Source organism: Rattus rattus, chromosome 1, assembly GCF_011064425.1.
Source record: "Rattus rattus isolate New Zealand chromosome 1, Rrattus_CSIRO_v1, whole genome shotgun sequence".
In the NCBI taxonomy this organism is placed as follows: Eukaryota; Metazoa; Chordata; class Mammalia; order Rodentia; family Muridae; genus Rattus; species Rattus rattus.
This window is the reverse complement of record NC_046154.1, coordinates 250917092-250940302: the sequence shown is the minus strand read 5'-3', so window position 1 is coordinate 250940302 and position 23211 is coordinate 250917092. Positions and strand designations below refer to the sequence as shown.

Genomic DNA, 23211 nt, shown 5'->3' with positions numbered 1-23211 from the left:
GTCTCACCTCTTTAGTAGGCAGTCTCTTCAAATGTTTGAGTTATGGTCTCTCTCTCTCTCTCTCTCTCTCTCTCTCTCTCTCTCTCTCTCTCTCTCTCTCTCTCTCTCTCTCACACACACACACACCACTTTTGGCTACACACCCGCAGTTCAGAATTTTAAAGTTGGAAGAGCCGCCCAGATTCGTTTAGTGCAGTGGGGCGCCATATAAAATCTTCTGGGTTCATTCAGCCCTTTTCCTCCAGTTGCAAGTACGTTCGCTGTTGATATATAATCTCATCATTCTAGGAAGGTAGGTGTCGGTCCTTTTATCAGAGGAGAACTGACTCAGAGAAAGAAAGCGCTTGTCCACGAAAGGGCAGGGACATGATAGAATTCAGGCTCCATGCCAGAGCGGAATTTATTGTCTCCTTTCGGGAAATGTGAATGTGGAATAATTGACGAGGGAGTCTCCGCGGAGCAAAAACAGGCGGAAGGGCCGAGATGAAGGCTGCAGGATTTTTGCAGTAAACCTCCAGGCTGGGCACCGAACCCTGGGTAGCTCCGCGGTCACCCTTCCTTTGACAGGGTGATCAGATGGGTTACGGTCACTTTAAGACCCAGACTCCGCCCCCGGCTCATCGCCGACCTCCCACCTCCTGGCATCATCTCCGCCAGTTCCAGACTTTCCTCAGCAATGAAGTCATCTTTCAGTTACTGATTGGTTGCGCTATGCTGTCAGTCACAGGAAGTCGCGCCGCCGTACTAGCCTTCCTCGTTCCTCTTCCTTCGGCGAACGCCCCCTAAGTCGGGCCAGCCCTGACGGCGCTAGGTTTCTGATTGGTCGACACGGCTGTCGCTCCCAGGTGGGGGTGGGGCGGAGGCGGGACCCAGTGTGGTGGGAGGGCCCGTAGCTTCCGTGGCTGAGTAGAGCCGGCAGCGGTCGTGTCTGCGGTGTCCCCGGCGGCGAGAACGACCGTCCCACCCTCCCCACCCCCTCGTTCTCGCTAGCCACGCTCCCTCGGCTCGTGCGGACCTCTCCCCATCTTGGTGCAGCCTGACTGGTCCTTGAGGCTCGGGAGGATACGTGAGCGGCTGGCACCGGAGTGGGGCGAGCCGCGGAGCCCAGGCCAGGAGGCGAACGAGGCGGTGAGTGAGAGTTCGGGCAGGGTCCCCCTCCCCCACCGGCCCCGCCCCGCTCGAGCATCCTTTCTCCCTGCGACCCTTCCGTGTGCGCCCTGGACTGGCCCGGCGCTGCGGGCTCTGAGCCCGGGACTGCCTCCTGCAGTCCTCCACTCCCGTCCCGCCCTTTCCCTAGGGGCTGGGGTCGCAAAGCCCTGGTCACTCGGCCTGGCAGTCGGGTGCGACGGTGCACCTGTGCACCGCCTTGCGTGGCTGTGCTTGCTAGGGAGCAGCTAGGTTCCCGCCCTGGGTGCTCCCCGAGTGTGTGCAATCTGTTTGGGACCGGTCGGGCGCTTTCTCCCGGCCCTTGTGCAAACCTGGAGGATCCAGGTGCAATCCTCAGGCTTCTCACGGCAAGAATGGTCACCTGGACCTGACGACCGTATAGCAGCATGGGTGTCTGCAGGTCAGCAGGGCTCCGCAGATTTGAAACTTGACCGCCAAAGAAGTGTCCGTCTCGTGTGTGTGTGTGTGTGTGTGTGTGTGTGTGTGTGTGTGTGTGTGTGTGTGTGAGACTGTGACTATTTTGACTGTCTGTACCTTTGATGACTTCCGCCCTCCTTGCTCCATAAGAAAATACTAATAATACTATAGAGTGGTTAGTTCTGGAGCTTTTCTTGTTAGATTATCAAACCCATGCTTAGATTGCTTATCTAGAAAATGAAACTAGCAATACCTATTACATTGGAATGTAGGTAGTAAATGAAAGAATTCGCATAAAATGCTTGACACGGTGTTCAGCACATACAAGGAAGGGTTCCAAGAAGAGACAAGTATTCTGATGTTGAGAACTGCAGGATAGGTGTGTAAGCACAGCGCAGCTTGTCTTTGTCAGGATTTCTCTTTGTTAAATGGCATAACCAAAGGGCATATTGGTGGTCAGTTTACTGTTTGCCAGCATACTTGGCATAAAATGTGTGAAGACTAAGAACATGAACCTCATAACTTAAATATGATGAGATTACACCAGTGCTTCATGGGTGTGCATAGTTTTAAAATCCAAAAAGTGTCCGGAATGCCCCCAAATTTTAAGTTTTTGAAGTCTGAAGCTAAAGCCTGCAGCCCGATCTTTATGTTCCAGAAGTGAAACTTAAGGGCTTACTGTAGAAGCCCCGTCCAACAAAAAAGGTTCACTTATGAAGTTTTATTGTTGAAAATGAACCGCCTTCCAGGCGTGAAATGGTACAGCCAACTGGCCCACAGCCCCATCATGGTAGGGAGGGGAACCCTTGGCTGAAAGTTAAACCGAGCTTCATATACTGGTGTTTGTCATAGCAAATCAAAAGGCTTTTAATAGTTAACTGTTCTATTTCCTAAAGTGGGGTCTTACTGTGCAGCTGTGACTGACCCGGAACTTACTAAGTAGACCAGGCTAGCCTTGAATCCACAGACTTCTGCCTGCCTCTGCTTTCGGAGTGCTGGGATTAAAGGCCTACACCTTAGAAAGAAGCAGACTGTTACTGCTTTTTTCAGAGAGATACCCAAAGAAAAATGTCTGTTGTCCAGGGCTAGCATTTCCTTCAATTCTTTGTCAGTAGTTTTGAGAAGTGTCCTGTTTAACAAGGGTTTCTAGAGTCACTAGGGCTAAGGTTTTGTTTTTTTTTTTGTTGTTGTTGTTTTGGGGTTTTTTTTGTTTTTGTTTTTTTGTTGTTTTAATATTAGAGAGAGAGAGAGAGAGAGAGAGAGAGAGAGAGAAGTGTAATGTGTCTCTCATCATCTAAAAGTATTTATTGCAGATTTCCCATGTCCTTAATACTCTGCCAAATGCTGCGAGGGAGGGACTCAGAAAAGTATAAAACAGGATCTTAGCCCATAAAGGGCAAAACCATAAAGTTTGGGTCACCCAGTAGTAATTATGGATTCTTCTGAAGTAATAACTTCATTTAGTCATTCAGCAGACTTTTTGTTCCAGGCATGTAATGTGCCAGGTGTTTTTCTGAGCTGAGATCAAGGTAAGTCAGATATGGTCATTGGTCTGGAGGGGCAGAAAGTGTGACAGGTGGTTATAAGAAGACGAAATAAAGTCTAGGTGCAAACCCAGAATTGTAGGAGAATGTCAAGACAGCTTTTTCTTTTTATTAATGAATTGATGGGAAAGTTTAAAGAGAAGGTGATATTTGAGATGCATCTTAATTCCTCTGAACAAGATAAAGACCACCCCAGATAGAAGAAACTGAGCTTGGCTTCCTGACATTTTCCAAAGGCACTTATGAGCACTTGGGCCAGACAAAAGGAAGGAAACCTAATAGTCTATAACAGTGGTTCTCAACCTTTAGCAAACCTCCTCCAAAAATATTTAATTACAATTCATAACAGTAGCAAAATCACAGTAATGAAGTAGCAACAAAAATCATTCTATGGTTGAGGGTCACCACAACATGAAGAATTAAAGGGCCGAACTATTAGGAAGGTTAAGAACCACTGTTTATAGCATTCTTTGATGCCCACTATATAAAAGACTCTTTCGCCCCCTCTCAGGGCTGGTGTTTGAACACACGGCCTCATGCTTGCTAGAACACTCTACCAACCCTTTGGTTTTTGAGACAGATGTCCTTCTTGTAACCTAGACTGACTTGGAACCTACTGTGGTGTGGACCCTAGCACTCAGGGCACTCTCCCCCTGCTCCAGACCCTAAGTGCTGCAGATACATATGAGCCGCCATATCCAGCTTCACCTTCTCTCCCTTCCATTCCCGTCTTGAGGAAGGCTCTTGATGTATTGTTCAGGATGGGTCTTGCCGTCTTCTGCACTGGATTCCTGACTAACTAGGGCCACAGTACAGTACTGCGTGCTCAGCTTGCTTTCTTTCATTCCTAGCCTCAAAGGCTCTTCTTGGGACATAGTAGATGCTCTGCAAAACCCGATGAATATAAAATTTATAAACATGAATTAAATATTTACTCTGTATAGAACATTTGTCTCCTGCCTGAGAAAATACTAAAGTTGAGGGTTTTTTTTTTTTTGTTTTTTGTTTTTTTTTTTTGACAAAGTGTCACGGTGTAGCTCTCACTGTAGCTCTTGCTGTCTTGGAACTCACTACGTTGATCAGGCTGGCCTCAAACTCAGAAATTCACTTGCCAATGTCATTCCAGAATGCTGGGATTACGGCCGTGTGCCACTGTGCCCTGCTTTCTGTGGGATTTTAATTAGAAGGCCTTTGAAAAAGAAAAGGAGTACATTGTTGATTGCAGACATGGGGTGAGCATAAGGCCTGACTAAAGATGGACGCACAGAGGAAGGAAGGTGGTCAGTGTCAATGCAAGAGGTCTTATTGCAGTCTGGAAACCAAGGAAACTTAGTGGGCATGGTGACTTACCCCTATCGTTCCATAGTTCAGAAACCCAAGCCAGAAAGATGGGAGTTCCAGGGCAGCTTTTCTCAAGAAAACAAAACAAAACTGGAAAGGTAGAAACAAGAGGAGACCCAGGTTTGGATTTCAGCACCTATGAAACAAACTGGGCATGGTCCCACCAATGCCAGTGACCCCAGAACGAGGCAGAGGCAGACAGAGGACCACTGGGGCTTCCAGTCTGGAGTGGGGTGTTGGGGGTGGACAAGCTTCACGCTCAGGGAGAGGCCCTGCCTCAAAGGCATAAGGCAGAGAGCAGCAGCAGATCTCAGAAAACAGTCTCTGGTCTCTGCATACTTGTGCACCTACTTACACACTACATTCACACATGCGTACATATTAAAAGAGAACCACACAAAACAACCCACCAAACCCCTAAACAAGAAAATCAATGAACACATCACTATTCTTTTTGGGGGAGCTGAGGAGTGTTTCAAGACAGGGTAGCCCTGGCTGTCCTGGGACTCATTCTGTAGACCAGGCTGGCCTTGAACTCATGAGATCTGCCTGCTTCTGTCTCCTGTGAGTCAGGTATTTGAGAGCAGCTTGGCTGAGTGGGTCAGGGTCTTGAAAGAGACTGCAACATGTTAAGTGATGGTGTGGTTATCTGAAAGCTTAACTCAGGCTGGTGGATCATCCTCCACTGTGACTGCCGGTGTAGCTGACCATTTGGTGCACGCAGGCTTTCTAGGGGGTTGACTCAGTTCCTCCTCACAGGGCCTTTCCCACAGTTTACTGAGCGTTCGCTCTCCTGGGTTTGTGCGTTAGGTTTAGAAGGCACATACCATAACTTCTCCAGTGTCCTCTTTCGTACACATTGTGGGAGGGGATGATATAAATGGATGCCAAGAGGTAAGGATTCTGAGATGCTGAAATTAGGACCCAGGGCCTCACGAGTGCTAGATGAGTAGGTATTGTCCCGCCGAGCCACACCCTCAGTGTACATGGGACATTTTAAACAGCCTGTCACCATTAACATGAAGGGCAAATATTTTGTTTTCTCTGTAGAGTGAGGTGGAGTTGCTTGTCTGATACTGGAGAAAATAACTTTATCAGAATGGTGGACAAGCAGCTGACGGGTATTAATAGTTAATGTAAATACTGGAGTCAGGCTGGCTGGGCTGAAGCAGTGGCCCCACTTGTAGTTCTGTGGCTGATGGTCTTGCTTCTGTCTTTTTTTTTTTTTTTTTTTTTTTGTGACCTCACGAGCTGTAAAATGGGGATGAAGATGGTATAGACTTTATATTGTTAAAATGGGGTTAAACAAGTATGAGCCTCTCAGAATTACTTTCCATCTCATTGTCATGATTTATGTTCTTGGCAGTGGCATATATGTTGACCTGAGTGCATGAGGCTGGAGTCCGAAAGATGAATGAATGACTGTCAATTTTTTATTCAGAAGGAGGCATTTAAATGTCAACTATTGGTACTTTGCTTTGTTTTTCTAGTTCACCTTGTCTGTCTGTTTCTGTGGCCAGGGACAACTTGCATGAGTTTGTTTATTTTTTTTCTTTCCACCTGTGGGTCCTGGAGATTGAACCTAGGTTGTCAAGACTTGGTGGTAAGATGCCTTTACCCCTGACCCATCTCGCTGCCTCCCATAGGATAGATAATTCTAACTTTGCAAAGTAGAGTGCAGGGCTGGTTTGTTTACTTTATTTGAAACAGGCTCTTGTCCTGGAACTCAGTGTGTAGTCAGGCTGACTTTGAACTCTCAAGAGCCATTGCTTCTAGCTCCTGGGTGTTGGGATTAGAGGTATACACCACCACACCCACCCCCCAGCACTTTATTGAGTTTAGCTGCACAGTAAAAGTAAGAGCACAGTTGCTTGCTAAAGGTGTGTATTTCCCTCAGACTGTCCTTTGAATGGCTGAGTCATCCTTCTGCAGAATGGGCTCAGCCAGATGCAGTACTTAGAAGTACTGGAAAAGAAATGAGAGGCGAAAGTGCATAGGATGAGAACAGGTGTGGCTAACGCTTCAGGAGAGGTTGATGTGAGGGGAATTCAAAGGCATAGAAAGTTAGAGCAAAAGATGCTGCCAGTATGGAGTGTAGAGGTTTAGGAATTGAAAGAACAGATAGTGTGACACTCTCTCCTTCTTCCCCCATGAAGGAAGAAACCCCTCACAGACATTAGTCCTTTTCCATAGGTTGCCTCAGGCTGAAACTAACTCGTGGAAATAGAAATGGATTAAATGTTCTGGGTCTTTCAAACCACAAAGATGTGATTTTGTCTAACAGGAAAATGTGGGTCAGATTTTTATTTTACTTAATTTTTGTGTGTGACAAGGATACCTGGACAGATATTTTTATGTGACACGATCTGTGTGCTTCAAACATAGGCCTGCTGCCATTTCTCCAGTATCCTGTTTGCTGATCCTCCTGCTTCTACCTTCCAAATGCTAAGATTATAGGCCTGAGCCACCACACCTTAACTCTGTCCTCTCAGAAGAGGGACTATATTAGACTCGTTGTCTGCAGATGTTAAGGCAGAAATTGGGCGCCCTGCCACGGTGCCAGGAGGGAACTCCTGAAGTGGTCTCAATTCTGTAGTTGTTGAAGTTCAACTTTCTCATGGTGTAGTTTCGTAGATGAAGTGATTTGAGGGTCCAATGACTGAATCTGGGCCACTCCCCCACCATGGTTAAGGTACGTGGACCCAGTGACGAGAGCACTGAGCAGTCCTTGGAAGGAGTGCTCTGAAAAGTCCCCTTTCTTTTTAAATATCTTATTTTTGTGTTTGGTTTGTTGCCCCTCACTCTTTTCTTGGGGAGGAGGGGGTGTCAAGACAGGGTCTGTCTGTGTAGCCCTGGAACTGCCTCTGTAGACCAGGCCAGCCTGGAACGCAGAGCCTGCCTCTGCCTCTGCCTCTGCCTCTGCCTCTGCCTCTGCCTCTGCCTCTGCCTCTGCCTCTGCCTCTGCCTCCTCTGCCTCTGCCTCTGCCTCTGCCTCTGCCTCTGCCTCTGCCTCTGCCTCTGCCTCTGCCTCTGCCTCTGCCCTGCCCCTGCCTCTGCCTCTGCCTCTGCCTCAACCTCTGCCTCTACCTCTGCCTCTGCCTCTGCCTCTGCCTCTGCCTCTGCCTCTGCCTCTGCCTCTGCCTCTGCCTCTGCCTCTGCCTCTGGCCTCTGCCTCTGCCCACCTGCCTCTGCCTCTGCCTCTGCCTCTGCCCTGCCTCTGCCTCTGCCTCTGCCTCTGCCTCTGCCTCTGCCTCTGCCTCTCAAGTTCTGGGATTAAAGGAGCGCCCCACCATGCTGGACCCTCACTATTACACAATTAGGAATCTCTTGCAAATGAGACCTGATGGAGCGAAACATGGATTTTTTTTTTAAACTCCAGATTGACCTTAAGGTTAAAATATGGCTGAATTTAGCCTTGAACTCTTGACCCTCCTACCCGTGCTTTCCAAGTGCTGGGGTTACTGCTTTACATAGTTCATTTTGAAACCTAGAGTGTTCTTCGGTCTTTAAATTGAATTTGAATATAGATGTGTTGTTTACAGGTCTTTGACATTTTTGCTCAAATATTAAAAACTTGAATCATAATGGGTATAATATAAAAAATGTCTGACTTTCCCAAGACCAGTAGCCAATTAAGTTACATCAAAAGTTTAAGGGCTGGGGGGGCTGATGACATGGCGTAGCGGTTAAGAGCACTGACTGCTCTTCTAGAGGACCCAGGTTCAATTCCCAGCACCTACATGGCAGCTTATAACTAAGATCTGACACCCTCACACTGACATACATACAAGCAAAACACCGATGCCATAAAATAAAAATAAATGATTGCAAAAGGCTTGAAGGCAGCACTAGAATGACTCTTCCTCTCTAGGGGATTGTGTGATGGTCATCAGTTCTCGTCAGCTCTGACCAGCAGTTCTGTGACATAAGTGCTGAGAGAGGAGCAAGCTCAGGAAGGTCACAGTCTTAGTGCCTGAGTTAATGAGCTGTACTGGCTGCCAGCCTCGTCTCTGAGTCCCTATGCAGTCTCTGCCTGGTTAGTGAGAAATGTCACAGTGAGGGTTCTTTGTGACAATAGTCAAGGTGATGTAACTTTCAAGGCTCTCCTGGCCACATTCCTTCTATGTGTTTAGTTATCATTCCTGCAGTGAGGGCTTCCCATCTTCAACTGCTCAATAAATACTTAACCAAATATGGGCGTACTATAATGTCCACATTTTTAGAATTTTTTTGTTAGTGTTTCAGTGTCTTTTTAATTGTACATTGTGTAAGTGATGCCCGCGTCCCTCTGTCATGGTTAGTTTGTACATACTTTCACTACCACAAGAATTCACCGGGACTTGGAACGTTTTCCTGTCTTCACACTTTAGGATCTACCGTGTGCCTTTGGTGTTGATGATGTCTGACACTTCAGTTTTCTTCCCATTGCAGTATTGTGGATTGAACCCAAGGTACATGCTAGCCAGATATTCTACCACTAAGCCACACCTGAAGGGTAAATCTTAACTTTTAAAGTTTTTTGAAATAGGGTCTATCACAATAGGCCAAGCTGGCCTGAAGCTTGTACTGGGTAGCCTAGGCTAGTTTAGAACACCCAGCAGACCTCTTCTCTCAGCCTCTCAAGTGCTGGGAATCCAGACATGAACTACCGTACCTGGCGCTTGATTTTATATGTAGTGATAGTGGATATTTTTGAGTTTGCCACATGTGTGCTGTCTTGCCTTTATAGAGTGGAAGGAGTTAGGGGTATAGTTCAGTTGGAAGAGTTTTTTTTGTCATTTCCTGGCATGCACAAATTCTTGGGGTCAATCCCAGTATCACATAGATCAGGTCTGGTGTCACATATTTACAATTTTAGTGCTGGGGAAGAGAGGCCAACTTGGGCAGCTTGAGATTCAGAAGGAAAAAGCTGAGGTGAGGCAGGAATTTAGACGTCAAAAATGTGTTATTTTGTTTGGAGGCTGTGGTGCAGGCCTTTAATCTCAGCACTCGGGAGGTAGAGGCAAGTGGATCCCTGAGTTCTCTGAGTTGAGGCCAGCATGGTCTACAGACTGAGTTCTCGGATTAGCCAGAGTTACACAGAGAAACCCCGCAAAAACAAAAACAAGCAAATGACCCCAAACAACAATCAATCAAAAGTTATTTCTTTTTAAACCCTTGGTGTAAGTGATGATTACTGTTTTGGATCAGCCTTCCTTTGCCTCCTGAATACTGGGATTAAGGTAGTCTGTCACCACACCAGCTATATTGTATTTTTATCTTGATTGATTGGGACAAGGTTTTGCTTCGTAGCCTAAGCTGACCTTGAACTTGCTAGCCCAGCCTGGCCTTCGAGTCCCAAGTTTTCTTCCCTTGGTCTCTGGGTGTGAGTCCCAGGTAAGGTGTCACCCTTTAGACCTCTGCAGAAGCATCTCTGAAGGCATGGCATTCATCAGAGGCAGTGCTGCTGTGTTTTGTAAATGCAGTGACCTGGTTCACTGCTGCTGCTGCTGCTTTCTGCTCAGACTTTTTTTTTTTTTTTTTTTTTAAAGTGAGAAAGGATGGCCTGGAATGAAGTACAGCAAATGAAAACATGTTGTTAATTTTGAAATGAAATAAATTTAGTAGAGGTTCATAGGATGGTATGGTTCATTTTGTCTCTCTTGATCTCTGTACATTGAATCAGGCAATTATTCTAAATCAGAAATGGTGGGGCACAGTTAGGATGCTTTCTTCTTCAAACATTTATCTAAAAGCTGATTCTGAAGATAAACCAAAATGCTCAAAACTGACATAATTTGGGCAAGCTGTTCATGGCGATTTCTTTCCAATATATCTAGTAACCTGTTGGGTGCACTGAGTTAATTATAGTGTAACTTTTGTTCTATTTGGAGAGTGGTAAGGGCTTTTTGAATGCTCTCCTACACTCACCTTCATGGAGTGAGTGTAGAAAACTTAGAAAGCTCTTCCTAGAGCAGAAACTCTCAAAAGCTAGCATTCTCATTGCTCTCCCGCCCTTTCTGCATAGCAGGTTCCCCAGCGATCAGCACGGGATTACACGCACCTGTTTTCTGTCCTGACCCTGCTGTTTACCAGCTTTGAGATCTGGGCAAGGGAACTAAATGTTTAGAGTCTCCATTTCCTCCCTCAGAGGACAGGTGTGAGAACTAAGCAGTGTTTATTTTTCTTAGCCCCTACTAGAGTTTTTTTAGTAGCACTAACCACTGTCACTTTAAAAAAAAAATATTTATTTTATGTGTGTGAGTACTTCAGACACACCAGGAGAGGGCATCAGATCTCATTACAGATGGTTGTGAGCTATCATGTGATTGCTGGGAATTGAACTCAGGATGTCTGGAAGAGCAGTCAGTGCTCTTAACCTGAGCCATCTCTCCAGCCCCGCCAGTCACTTTTTTTTTTTTTTTTTTTTTTTTGGTTCTTTTTTTCGGAGCTGGGGACCGAACCCAGGGCCTTGCACTTGCTAGGCAAGCGCTCTACCACTGAGCTAAATCCCCAACCCCCTGCCAGTCACTTTTTAAAAAAGTTTATTTCACATGTGTGTGCATGTTTGTTTGTATGTTGCATATATGCATATTTGTATGAAGGTCAAAGAATAATGGTCTCATTCCTCAGGTACTGGATTAGTCAGAGTTCTCTAGAGGAACAGAACTTAAAAAATGAATCTTTCTCTGTGTGTGTGTGTGTGTGTGTGTGTGTAATACACACATATATAATGTGTACATAAACATACATGTACCTATATGTGCATTATATGTATACACATGAACATATGCATATGTGTGTATATGGATCTATACATATGTATGTACATATATATATATCCCTTACACACACACACACACACACACACACACACACACACACACACACACGAAGGGGATTTATTAGAGTGGCTTACAGGTTGTGGTCCACTTAGTCCAAAGATGACTTTTACCAGTGGGAGGTCCAGGGATCCACTAGTTTTTCAGTGCACAAGACCGGCTGTCTCAGAGGCCTTCAGTGCGTGCTGGTATTCTGGAGACGGAGGGTCTGATGCCAGTGAAGGAGCACACTGGCCCCAAGAGCCAGAGCAAGCAGGCAGAGGGCCAGGCCTCCTCCTTCATGTCCTTTACATAGGCTGCCAGCAGAAGGTGTGCCCGGATTAAAGGTGTATCTTCCACCTCAAAAGATCTGGGTTAAAGGTGGGCTTTCCTACTTGAAGTGATTTAAGAAAAATCTTTCACAGGTGTGCCCAGCCACTTAGGTTTGAGTTAATTCCAGATGTAGTCAAGTTGACAACCAGGAGTGGCCCATGGGTGGCCCATGGGTGCCTTCCTCTTGTTTTCCACAGGGTCTTATTGGTCTGGAACGTTGCCACGTAAGGCTCCACTAGCTGGCTGGTGAGCTTTCAGGAGTTTGCCTCTCTCTGCAGTCCATCATCTCCACACTGCTAGGCTTATAGGCATATGTCACTGTGCCCAGTTTTTTTTTTTTTTTTTTTTTTTTTTTTTTTTTTTAAATAAAACATGGGTTTTAAAGCGTGAATTCAGGTCCTCACACTGTAGGGGTTGTTGGGTCTGGCATCTGTCTGCTCCACCACAGGGTTGGGCTGCTCGGGGAGGCAGGATGAGAGAAGTGACTGCACTTACCCCATGCTGCCTCTGGTAAGGTGTCGGCTGTAGGGAAGCCCTGGGACACTTCTCCAGGGGCACAGGACAGCCAGAGCTAGTGCAGGGGTCACCAGGCCTGCAAGGATGGGTCTGTCAGGTTCTCAGACTCTTAGACACCCAGGCAATGCTGAATGTTGTGGAAGAGCTGAGAACAGAGTGGGGGCCCATGGGCTGGATCTGGCCTGGAGCCGGAAATGGGGGGAATGCTGGGAGGGGAGGGGCCTCTGGCTGGTCCCATAACAGGGATAGAGTTCTTGACTTGATGACGGCTGGGCTTGGACTTGGTGGTGGCTGTGACTGGGAGCACAGAGAGGCCTTCTACAGGAGATTAGACTGTGGCTCTGTAGGCGAAGGCCCTCTCTGGCTCCCCTACGGCAGATCCTGATGAAAAGAGACAGTCAGTGGTTTTAAGGCGTTTATTGTCATGGTGGAGAGTGGATGAGTAGAACTGTACCCCACTTCTCAGGGTGGGCCTCAGATTAAATACCTTTTGCAGGGAGGAGTGTCTGGGAAGGAAAGTTATTGGCTAAGCCTTCCAGGCCTTTAGGTACCTCATTATAATGGAGATCTGTCTTGAGCCTGTGTGACCTATGGTCATGTCCTCTCCCTGTGGAGGGGCTGGGATGTTGCCATATGTGACTGATGACCACAAATCTATGGGGGGCTGTGGCTAGTGACAGGGGCCTGGTGCCTGGGAACAGGCGAAGCTCCTACCTTCCCTTCAGGGTCACCGGGGTTTCAAGCCTTAGCTCAACCAGGAACCAGGCTGCCTTTGGAACCAGGCTGCCTTTCACAGTCCCACACTCACGGCTGGGAGGCAAGTGCTTTACTAACATCGCCACCATCTTCAACCCCTCACACAGTTCCTTACGTCTGTCTTTTTCTGTAAGCTTTTGTGATGCTAGGGACCAAAGCCATCTCTTTCCTGCTGCTGTGTGCCCAGCATCAGCATAGCGGCTGGCGTGCCCTATAGTAGGTGCTCAGTAAACAGTCAACAGATGACTGGAACTCGGTTTTCTGATCCTGTCCCTAGGCTTAAAGGGCAGAGTTCTAAATACCTGCCCTTCAACACGACTTCCTGCAGATCTGTGTGTTCTTATTGAATTTTCACGTATAGAAGATTGGAGCTAGACATGGTAAGGACAGTATACAGCTAGTAAGAAAACCAGAAAGAGCAGAATGGTGATCAAAGTCAGTGATCAGAATTCTTTCTCTGTGTCCAGCCTCAGTCAACCAAACAGTTTTCACTGTGGTTGCACTGACACGGGTGTCGTGGAGTCAGCAGGTTCTCCCTAGTTTCATGAGGTGGCTAACTTGAGGCAAGAGCCTTGTCCTCTCCTCAGTGTCTCCTGCTTCACAGAAGCCAGTGTTAATTCTGTCTTCAGTGCACACACACACACGTCCATAACCACATCACTTCTTTCCTCCCCCACCGTCCCCTGGTGCAAGCAGGCTCTGTTAAGTCATGTGCTGCAGTGTTGTGACAGATCTCTGCATTCACTGTTCTTCTACAGTTCAGGAGGTCGGATGTGGGACGTCAGATTCTCCCGTCAAAATCAAAGTCACGAGAGCTGTATTCTTTCAGAAGCTTTAGGTGAGGGACTTCTGGTGGCCACTGGCATTCCTTGGTTTATAGAAGTGTCCAATATATATTAGCCTTGAAGTATTTACTACTTTTATCTCTGTTTTTGTCAGAGTTCTTTCTTCCTCCTCTTTTACAGGACTTGTGACTCTGTTTAGACTCATGGGCCTACCTGACAATCCAGGCTGATCTCCCCCATTTCAAACTCCTTAATTCAATTATAAACATTCACCTCCTCTTTCTTTTCCCCCACCCCCTTGCTATAAAGTTCCAGTCACTGGTTATAAGAATTCGGATGTGGCATATTTAGAGGTCATTTTTACCTCTTGTAGTTTGTTCTGTGGCCTCTAGAAGTTCCTTTCTGTCCCACTGTAAAATACATTAATTCATTCCACTGGCTCTGAAAATCTCAACCCAACACAGCTTCAGTCTGAGCTGATGTCTCTGCAATCTCATTTGTTCATCAGCAGCTCCAAGATGCTAGTTCTTTAAAATGGTTAAAACTTATTTAGCGTGTGTGTGTGTGTGTGTGTGTGTGTGTGTGTGTGTGTGTGTGTGCATGCGTGCATGCGTGCATGCATGTGCTGTGGTGCAAATGTAGAGCTCAGAGGCAGTTTGCAGTACATGCCGCTCTCCTTTCACCACGTGGCTCCCAAGAATTGAACTCAGATTGTCAGGTTTTGTAGCAGGTGCTTTTACTTGAGTCATATTGCAGGACCCCAAAATAAAACATGATATCATCAAAGGGGAAGATGTCTGTTCTCCGGGGACAAGTGTAGTAGGCACAGTATAGCAGTTAGGAATGTTTCCATCAGGAGGATGGAAGTAGGGAAGGAGGGGGGAGAGTATGAAAGGGCCTCAGGCATTTTAAAATACAGTTGACGTTTACCACCATCATTATTTTCTAGCGTATTGTTAGTGACGTTGGGCACATTCGTGTCCTTATGGTGTCCTTATGCAGCTGTCCATCATCATCCTCCATCCCTGAGCCCCCTTATCTTGCAGAATTGCAGCTCTGTGCCACTAATGGCAACTCCCCTTTCTCCTCTGTCTCCAGCATGGCAATCAGTCTTATACTATCATTACGATGTATGTGTGTTGTGTACACACTAGTGTGTCGCAGTGCTCATGCCTGTGCAGAGGTCAGAGGAGGACATTCTGTGCCCTGCTCTATCTCTTTGCATCCACCCAGGATCTCTCAGTGTACCTGGAGTGATGCCGCCTGCCTCAGGGCGGAGTAGTTCTCTCATCTATACCCACAGTAGCACTAGGATTGCAGACGTGCACACGTCCAGCGTTTTCTGTGGGTGTTGGAGTCTGAAGTCGCGTTCTTCTGCTTGTATAGCAGGTGCTTTTGCTCACTGATCCATTTCTCTAGCCTCCGTTGCTGTGGTTTTTCTGCTGTAAGTACCTCATATTTATGGAGGCATATAATATATTTGTCTCTTGAGGTTGGTTTATTTCACTTAGCATAATGTATTCAGACCCATGTTACACTTTCCTCCCTGCTGCACTGACTAGATGGCTCAGCAAATGAAGGCACTTACGTTCAAGTCTAATGGCTTGGATTTCATTCCCAGAACTCACATGGTAAAAGAGAACCCAGTCCCTCAAGATGTCCTGATGTCCACACACATGTGGTGTCATGAATGCATGCGCACACATATATAGCAAACAAATGTTAAGGAAAAATTGTGGGTTTGCTGACTAGTTGTATGTCAACTTGATACAAGCTATGGTCATCTGAGAGTAGGGAACCTAGACTGAGAAAATGCCTCCATAAGATTGTGCTCTAGGCAAGCCTGTAAGGCATTTTTTTTCTTAGTCATTGATGGGGAAGGGCCCCGTCCATTGTAGGTGGTGCCGTCCCTGGGCTGGTGGTCCTGGGTTCTATAAGTGAGCAAATCACAAGGAACGAGCCAGTAAGCAGCACCCTCCATGGCCTCTGCATCAGCTCCTGCCTTCAAGTTCCTGCCCTGCTGATTCCTTTGATGATGAACTGTGAATAGTACCTGACTATAAAACACTGCGCCACAGATATGGGGGTGTCATGGTAAAGACACTTGTCTCCATGCCTGATGACCCGAGTTTGATCTCTGAGGACGCACATGCTAGAAAGAGAGAATGGACTCCTAAAAGTTGTCCTCTGACCTCCACATGTATGCTGTGGTGGTATGTGTGTGCCCACATATAGGCACAGTCCCATACTACAAAATCAATAAATATGGTAAGTCCTCTTTAACTAGCTGGGCAGGAGTGTGGCACACCTTTGAGCACTTGGGAGGCAGGCAGGTGAATTTCTGTGAGTTTAAGGCCAGCCTGGTCTATGGAGTTTGGTCTACAGACACAAAGAAACCCTGTCTTGGGGGTAAAAAAGGTATTCTTTAAATAAAATAAGTCCCCCCCTTGTTAGTGTTTTGAGTAGTTTTATTAGTCTGGTTCTTCCCTGTGGAATTCTGATAGCCACCAGTGCTTCCACCCATGGAGTTCTAACATGATTGATCTTTCTTTCATTTTGTCCTTTAAGCCCAAGCTTGCAGTATTTCTGCTCATAAAGCATTCTTAGAAACTTTGTGGGTCTCCTGTGTATATCTCAGGAATTCTTATTAGTCAAGAGGGTCCTCCATAGAGCCTTGCTGGATAATCTCATCTCTATTCTTAGCTTCTGCTTAGGGTTGGTAGAGGGAATCTATGAGTCACAGTCTTTAACCCTAGTAAAAGGTTGTTCAGCCACGCCCTTAGCTTTTTCTCCATCAAATGCTTTCTTAATAGTGAATCTCTAATTTTAGCATCTTTTGTGATCAAGATAAACTGAGAATTTTCTATATCATCAAGTCCTATTTTCTCTTTTTTAAAGATTTAAAGTTTTTAATTATATTTGTGTGTCTGTATGTATGCCATCTGTGTGCAGGTGCCCTTGAGGGCTAGAAGGCGGCATCGTACCCCTTGCAGCGGGATTCTGGGCAGTTGCGAGCTGACCAGCGTAGCTGGGAACCTAATGTGGTCTTCTGCAACGGAGCAAGAGCAAGCACAGGGCCTTCTCTCCAGCCCTAGTCCTGTTCTTCATTTAACATGTCTGCCATCGGTTTATTCTCCTCTCATGCTATCGTAAGCAGAAGGGTGAAGCTAGGCTGCGGACTTCGCGTGTTACTCAGAAATCTTGCTACTGTGTTTGAAGGTTCCACTACTGACAGCTCGCCTCTATGTTCCTTTATACAGATTGTTTCTCCTCACTTCCTTCTTAGTCTCCCGGAGGTGCCCGTTACACTTATCCTTCCCCCTGAAAGGTGTTTGTGTCCTGGTTTCTCTTGGTGGAGGTGTTTGTGTCTTCTAGTGTTTCACCTTTTGTGAGACGTGGTCTCCCCGTGGAACTCTGGCTGACCTGGAACCCACAAGAGATCTGCCAGTCTCTGCCCGTGGAACCCTGAGATTAAAGGCTCGTGCTACCACACCCAGTTGGATGTTTGCATGCTCTACACTGTGTGCCTTCTCTGCTGCACATCTGCTTTGCTGCTTTTGACCCTTGCAAATTCATCTTCCATGCGTGCACTTCTTCAGCAGCCTCAGGGCAGTCTGGACTCTGTCTGCCATGCTTCTGGACATCTTTCCAGCCTCTTCATTTCCATGGAAGTCAAAGACGCTAAACATTTATAAAGTATTTTTTACAGCAACATCTGACTCGCAGGTACCAAAATCTGTTAGCCTTGGAGAAACAGAACCAGTAGGAGAGATCTCCTGAAAGGCTATGGCAGGGGCTGGGTCATGGGATTATGAGGGCAGGTTTTACAAGTTTGCTATAGACTTGGCTGTCAGAAGGACCTGACAGAGCTCTTGTCAGGAGGTAAGGCTGCTGCTGCTGCCCAAAGGCAGAGTTTCTTCTAAGAATCCGAAGTTCTGCCTTTTAAAGAATAAATTTATTTTTTAGATAGGGTCTTGGTGTGCAGCACAGGCTGGACTAGAACGTCTGCCTTCCTTCAGAAGCCCTTAAGTGCTGGTATACACTTCTCCATTGCAGCTGCACTAACATGTCCCGCAGTCTGCTCTTAGGCTTCTCAGTGAATTAAAGCCAGTCCGTCCACGTTATGTAAGCTGGTTTTCTTTACCAGTGTTGACTGATGATGGACATTAAATGTCTACACAGTATCTTCACAAGAGCCTGAATGTATGCTTGAGTAACTGGGAGCGTAAGCTTAAGAGTTCACTGCCAAGTCATCTGTCATCCCAGCACTTGGGAATTAAAGTCAAAAAGATCTTAAGTTCAAGGCCAGCCTGAGCTACATAGCAAGATCTATCTCTGAAAACCAGAGGCTGGGTATTTATTTAACTGGTAAAATGCTTGCTTAGTTCAAGGCCTTTGCTGAAATCCCTCATACTGCATAAATCAAACCCAAAACCCCAACTATATTCATATGAACACCTCACTGTTGTAATAATTTGAACTGGATTGTCCATATTTTCCTCTTGATCTACATATGTACGTATGTGTGTATGCATGTGCATTATGTATGCATGCATGTATGTGTATATTATGCATGTACATTATGTGTGTATGCATGAATGTATGTATGTATGTATGTATGTCTCATTATGTAGCCCTGCAAACCAGAAAACCCAAGTTTAATCCCCAGAACCTGAGTAAAAGTGCAAGAAGAGACCTGACTATACAAAAGTTGTCCTCTGACCTCTGTGTGTCCTGCACACGTGCACACACACATACTTGTTTAAAAGAGTGATGGTCACACAAGAGTGTAACTGATCAAAACTTATTTGCAGTTGTACATTAAGACTTTTTCATTGTATGTAAACTATACCCTATGTTTTAAAGATTATTATTTGTGCCAGTATGCGTGTTGGTTTATGCATATGTGCACATGTATTTACAGGTGTTCACCTAGTCCAGAAGGGAGTGTTGGCTCTTGTGAGTTGGAGTTAAAGGTGTTGTGAGCCTTCTGATGTGGGTGCTTAGCTCTGAACCCCACACTACTGAAGAAGCAGTGAGCATTCTTAACTTCTGAGCCGCCTCTGTAGCCCTATCAAATATACTTCACAGTTGGTTTAAAAACACTATGCAGGTCAACACTTTGCTATTAAAAAGGATCCTTTTTAAAAATATCTGTCTGTGTCTGCGCACAGGCATGTGTGTATTACAGCACTCATGAGGTCAGAGGACACCATTGTGTGCTTGTCTTCGCCTTCTAACTTGTTTAAAGCAGCTCTTTCTTGTTTGCTGTCTTGTGCATCATGTGTCCCACAGGCACCCCAGAATTCTCCTGTCTCTGCCTCCCATCTTGGCACAGGATATAGATATGTTCAACCACCTGGCTTTATGTGGGTTCTGGGGTTTGGTTCTTTTTTTTTTTTTTTTTTTTTCGGAGCTGGGGACCGAACCCAGGGCCTTGCGCTTCCTAGGCAAGGGCTCTACCACTGAGCTAAATCCCCAACCCGGTTCTGGGGTTTGAACTCAGGTCTTTATACTTGCCTGGCAAGTGATTTACCCATTGAGCCATCTCCCTAGTTTCAGCCTCATAAAAGGTGTTTGTGTGCATGTTTGGTTTTGGTCCTGTAGTTTCTAAGTGCTGATTTGCACTCTTGCTGCATATCAGAGGCCTCACATTCTGCTGAATGAAGGGCGGTGCGAATGCCGTGTCCTCCTGCAGCTTCGTTGGGATAATGCAGCTCATCCTTGAGCTTTCCAATGCTGGTCACCCTAATGGAGATGCTTGCCTTGGCTTCCTCCAGCATACATGTATGTACACACATAAGACACCCATATACATAAAATGAAAATGAATAAAACCAAGGTGGGCCTCTATTTGTGTGAAGCTGCACAACGTGTTCAGAGTCCGCGCTGGACATGAAGAGTGCTAAGTGACTGTGGACCTGGCCTCTTCTCCTCCACCTTTACTTGGCACACTCTCCTGAAAAGGGAGCCAGGGAGATTAAGAATGGCTCCTATCTGATAATAGCTTAGTAACCTAAGGAGAGGCATTTCCCACGGCTGCAATTGGAGTCCGGTAAAAGCCTAGTAAATGGCTTTACTTCTGCAGTAGTCTGTCTGCTCACATGCATTGGAGGGACCGAGCGAGAGCACTGTAACAGGAGGGTGGAGATGAGGGAAAGACAGATGGGCGTCGGGATTCTGAATGTGTATAACCTAAGTACTTCCAGTTTCAAAAGGCTGTTTGTCCTCAGGACTGTGTCTGCTTATGTGCAAGCTTAATACCATGTAAAGGAGGGGGAAATGGGGTCTGTGTTTAAAGTTACTAAAAATGTTATGTCAAGAAATGACAGAGATTTATGTCATTCAGAATGCATTACTTCTAATGTGCGTTTGATAGTTCATACCTCGTTATTTTGTGCTAGCAAAGATTTAAGTGTACGTGGAGTTTGTATTCCCACCAGTGGTGTGCTTGGAGTCCAGTTTCTCCATGTCCTTACTGTGTGGGATGGTAGTCTTTGCATGTTTAATGTTCTCATGTGTAATTGGCAGCACAGTGCCAGTGCCAGTTATCATAGTAGTGCGTTTCCCTCAACATTTTCTAGTAAGGTATCCAGTACTTCCGCTTTGGCTCATTACCATAAATTCTGCAAAGGCGGGGAAGAACCTTGTCCGTGCTCAGTGCTAACAGTGAGTACCCAGTAGCTGAAGAACTGCATTTGGTTAGCAAGTAGCGGATGAGTGGACAATAAGGGGAAGTAGCCTCGTGGTTAAGACTTGGCTAGACTCTGGCTTACTCGTTAGTAAGATGAATCTAATAATGTCACACAAGTGGTGTGTGAGACGAGATGAACACAGTGAAGCACCATTCTCTGAGATGTGGCAGCCATTATTCTCGAGAGCTCAGCTGGCCAGTGCATTGTTGGTGCCTTGGGGTTTAAGGTCTTCATTCTGAGGCTGGACCACTTTTCCAGAGAACCAGGGTTCTATTCCAGCACCAGCATGGTAGCTCACAACCATCTGTAACTCCAGGTCCGGGGGATCTGGTGTCCTTTCTGGTCTTTGAAGGCAACAGGCATGCATGCGTATGGTACACAGACATACGTGCAGCAGCACACCCATACACATGAAGTAATAAAACAAGAAAAGACAGTCCTCACTTTGAGTAATAAGCTTTGGGACGTTGGTGTTGCTAAGCATGTTGCGTGAGTTCTGAGTCTGAGGTCATTGCTCTGTCAAGTTAGCTGTCTGCTAAGGGCCTTCTGTGGTTCATATTTGATCTGATAGTTGTTACTGTACTCATTCCAGGCCTGACCATGTCATGCTATCCCAGCATTACGTACATAAGACTTGTCAATCTTAGAGTCAATTTCAGAAGTATCTAAATGGTAGAATTGACTTAAAATAGTTTTATAAAATAATTTTTATTTGATAATTTAAAATTGATTTTAAAATATTTTATAGATTTATGTGTTTGATTGTTTTGCCTGCTTGTTTGAATATGTACAGTTTGTATGTCTGGTGCCCAGAGATCAGATGAGGGCATCTGATCCCCTGAAATTGGAGTTATGTATGGTTGTGAATTACCACGTGGACGCTTGAAACAGAACCTGGGTTCTCTGCAAGAGCAGCAGGTGCCTTTATCCCCTGAGCTACCTCTCCAGATACCTCACACATATACACACAATAATGTATGTATATACATTATCATTACTTTACTCCTCCTACTCCACTCCCTCTGTCCCCTCCTTCCAACACAGTCCCCTATCACTTCCATGTCTAGTTTTCCCCTGAGGTTAAACCACTGAGTTTTATAAGGCTGCTTTCTTGTGCATAGTGTGGGGTTAGTTACTGGGTCATGCACAGTTAAGCAGTATATATACTACTGAAGAAAAATGAATTTTTAAAAAGCGTAAAAATTTATTTGTGAGTGTATGTAAGTATGCTGTGTGTGTGTGTGTGTGTGTGTGTGTGAACTTAAGAGTCTAGAAGAGGTCATGGATCCCCTGGAATTAGAATTTCAGATGATAACGATCTGCCTGATGTGGTTGCTGGGAACTGAACTCAGGTCTCTGGAAGAGCAGCCAGTGCTCCTGCTTGCTGAGCCATCTCTCCAGACCTCTGATTTGTTTTGTTTTGTTTTGAGACAGTCTCATGTAACCCAGACTGTTTCAACTCCCACATTCCTTGAACTTCTGATCCTTCCTTCATTTCCCAAGTGTTGGGATTAAAGGTATATATTACTGTCAGTAACTTTTTTAAAAAATTTATTTATTTAATTCTATATAAGTACACTGTAGCTGTCTTCAGACACACCAGAAGAGGGCATTGGATCCCATTACAGATGGCTGTGAGCCACCATATGGTTGCTGGGATTTGAACTCAGGACCTCTGGAAGAGCAGTCAGTGCTCTTAACCTCTGAGCCATCTCTCCAGCCTGTCACTAACTTTTAAAATGTTTTCATTGAGACAAAATCTAACTCTGTATGTAGCCTTTGCTGTCCTGGAACTCACTATGTAGATTGGGCAGGCATCAAATTCCCAGAGATACGCCCGTCTTTCCCTCTGCCTTCTGGTTCTAAGATTAATGGCCTGTTCTACAATGCCAACTTTAAAGACTTCATTCATTCATTGATTCATTCATTCATTCATTCATTCATTCATTCATGGCAGGGTTTCCCTGTAGCCCTGGTGTCCTGGAACTTACTCTGTAGACCAGGCTGGCCCTGAACTTAGAGATTTGCCTGCTTCTCCTTCCTGAGTGCTAAGATTAAAGGAATGTGCCACTACCACCACCACCACCACCACATGATATTATCATTTTAAAAGTTAAACTGATGACATAAATGAAGCATAATTTATATGCCAGGTTGTGAATGATCACTCAGTGATCAATGAATTGGAGGAAGCAGGTTGCCATGGTGATTGCAGTGGTAGCTTGGTGAGTTGTTTAAGGGGCAAGGGATGAGAGGGATGCACAAAATTGAGCAGCAGGCCTTGCACAAGTGAAACACATGCTGTGTCACTGACGGTTCCTCCACCACTGCTGGATGGCTTTGTAGAGTTATGTTGGTCTTAGTTGTTGAGGAGATTTGCTTTAGAAATGTGTTTCTGTCCATCTGCTGCTCTGCTGATTGGTGGAAGAAACAAAATAATTCTTAAGAGCAAATCTCTGAGTTTTAGGGTGTGGCTAGCTATGCCCCTCATATTCTTTGTAAATGTGGTATGAGTTTGCAAATTGTGTGAAGGCTTGAAAGAAAGTATTGGGCTAGTTTGCCCATTAAATAGAGGTTTGATTTCACCTAGAATCTCTGAGTCTAGATCTTTGTTGGAATGTTTGTTTAATGAGAGGAGTGAGGTAATGAACCGAGGTAATGTGAGTTGGGCCTCTTCATCCGTGCCCCGGGTGACACTGTAGGCCGCTGCCAGGAAAGTGGGCTGTAACCGTGCCCTCAGCACACTCAGGTGCTTTTGCTTCTCCTCTGCTGGAGCTTGGGCGCTTGCACACCAATGGCTTACAAAGCAATGCAGTCGGGTGACAAGGTGCCTCTGAGAGGGATTGATGTCGTGCTC

At 45.8% G+C, this 23211-nt stretch overlaps 1 protein-coding gene across 1 annotated transcript in view; it reads left to right on the top strand.

The window, feature by feature from the left end:
- The first annotated feature begins 889 nt into the window (after positions 1-889).
- The window catches only part of Mrtfa (myocardin related transcription factor A), a 172872-nt gene continuing 150550 nt past the window's right edge, over positions 890-23211 (top strand). Inside the window, exon 1 of the mRNA XM_032918186.1 lies at positions 890-1128. The gene's annotated coding sequence lies outside the window, so the exon portion shown is untranslated. The remainder of the gene's footprint in view (positions 1129-23211) is intronic.